Source organism: Microtus ochrogaster, linkage group LG5, assembly GCF_000317375.1.
Source record: "Microtus ochrogaster isolate Prairie Vole_2 linkage group LG5, MicOch1.0, whole genome shotgun sequence".
Classification (NCBI taxonomy): Eukaryota; Metazoa; Chordata; class Mammalia; order Rodentia; family Cricetidae; genus Microtus; species Microtus ochrogaster.
Window position 1 is genome coordinate 15,982,706 of NC_022031.1, and position 2,609 is coordinate 15,985,314.

Below are 2,609 nucleotides of genomic sequence, written 5' to 3' on the forward strand. Positions count from 1 at the left end.
GCAAATGGATGGATCTAGAAAACATATTGAGTGAGATAACCCAGACCAAGTCTTTTAAATTCTACATTGTTCTTCAAGATCAGGACTGTTTTCTCTAAAGTCCACCTACTTTGTCTAAGAGAGATGATGAATATCTTTCTTAAAAATCAAATAATTAATATAATGAATAAGTCTTCATCAAGCCCAGAAGAAATACATCAAGAGTCATCTACATCAAGAACTACCTCAAGGAAAAGACAAAGTTTGCGCTGGCTAAAGCTTATACATTAAAGAAGATACATGCTGATACTCTAAGCGTGCGGATAATAATAACCAGTGTTCAGCCCACCAAAGTCTTAAATGTCTTGCTCAGGAGTAACATATTTTGTGAGTGATGGGGATTGACTATTTGGGTTCCCCATTCCAGGGTAAATTATGGCAGCTAGGGTGAAGCCGAGGGTTTGGGATGAAGAGATGAGATTTTATCAAGACATGCATGAGAGCCAATCTGTTGATTACTGTATGTGAAATGAGATAGGAGAGGGAAATAAATAATGACACTGGTTTCTGGAATAAAGTTGGGAGATAATAGTTTCTTGTCCAAGCCACCTATTGTAAAATTGATTGGTCTGTGTTTTAATTCAGACCTTCTGGTTCTCAAGTGGAGTCTATTTTCATCCCATACTCTGTAGTGTAGAAATTAATCAATAATTGAGCTTATCAATATTAGCATGCCCTGTGGCGAGGGCTCCATCTAAGGATGTGGCACTCCATAAGAATAATGAATGAGATAAATTTTAGGAGATCGGTTCCGTTCATCTGGGGAGTGTTAGACAAAACGTTGCCTCTGACTCATGGTCCCTACAGTCTGCTTTGTCTCATTTACTTCTTTGCATACATATTCTGTCCTCTAAAATTGCGAACTATTAAAATCACAAACTGTGTTTTAATAATTTTAATCATCTTCTTATACTTACAAAATGCAATATGTTTTCAAAAAAGTAAGTTCTTTTTAAGCTTATCTTTAGAACCCTGTGACTCTACATCTTAATAACTTTAATCATTAATTCTTTTTATGGTTGATCAGGTAGCTGGAGAAACGGCCCAGCTGTTAGGAGACCTTGCTGCTCTTCCACAAAAGTGTTTGATTCCTAGCACCAGTGCCAGAGTGTTGACAAATACTTGTAACTCTAGCTCCAGAGTTATCTAGTCCTCCTGACAGACACACATAAATACAATTTTCAAAACTAAAAATAAATCTTTTTAAAAGATTGATTGAAATGTAATGCTGGTCTTGGATGGAATTGAACAAGCTTTTTCTGTCCCCATTAATTTGGTATCTCAGGGGTCCTTTCTCTGTTTTTGGCTTGTGTACAGCACAGAAGACCGTTTTTCGTGAGGCTGGATTGACCTCATTGTGCTCTAGGAGTGCCTGTCAGCATAATTTACAAGCATACAGAGTTCAATTTATAGAATGTGCTAAAGCCCTTGTCTAACTCCATTTGTAAGACACCTTGCACAGCTCCTTAAACAAATGATTTTCAGTGAGAGACAGGGAACAGTGGTGAAGTCCAATTGACCCAGCTTGGAGCATGAGCAATGTGACCTCTTGAAACTGACTCAGTACAGAGGCCAGAAAACAGAGACATTCTCTTAGGTTTCTTGAACTGAGACTCTTGAGCCCTGAAATATGGTCTGCCCTTTCCTTGATGATTTTTATCTTCTTACTTTGCAATAAACAGAGACAAGTACCTTCCCAAAGAACACAGTACCTGTGAGCATTCTGGCCATTCAAGGGGAGTGAACATAAAGAGCTTGCTCCGTTTCTGCCTGACCAGGTACAAACGCCATATATATCAAGCACTGAACACAGTCACCACATTTTCTCCACTGAACCAATACATTTAATCCTGGAGATAATGCCAAGAAATAGGTGTTTTCACTTTCCTCATCTTTTCCGGATGAAGAAATGGAGACACTCAGCAAACAAATAGCTTATCCCAGGTAAAAACTAGCAAGTAGAACAGAATGTGAGCTGACCCTTTATGGTATTTGAAACACTGAAATCCTGGCTACCGACATTCCAAGGACTTCATTTCCCCTTGCTTTGGAGTTGGCCACACCAACAGCTGTTTTGATAATGAATTTCAACTCCGCAGTGTGCAGATATGAGAATGGATATGGCTTGGATGGCAGAGACAAGGATAATTCTTAAATCGTCCTAAATGAACACATGGTCTTTTATGATTTTCAAAAACAGCTCATCAATCACAATCAAACTAACTGCTCTTAGCAGCTAGTAACACAGACCCTATGAAATTCAAAATGGCCATGCTTTTGTGGTCTGACAATCCCTGGTTTCCACTCTTATCCAGTAGAATTCCATCTTGTTCATTTTCACACTAAAATGTTAGGTTTTAATATTGATTTTTAATATGAGAGATGTTTATAAGCAATCTCCATCTCAAACTCCTTAATTTATGGCAGTAACTTTATACCAGGCATATTCGCTAAGTCAGTCATGATCCACTTGAAGAATGTCTGCAGATATCAGACAGTACATATATTTCTTATTTTGTCAGAAAACTCTCAAATGTTATGGGATTTTGCTTATATTTTGGCAATGACAT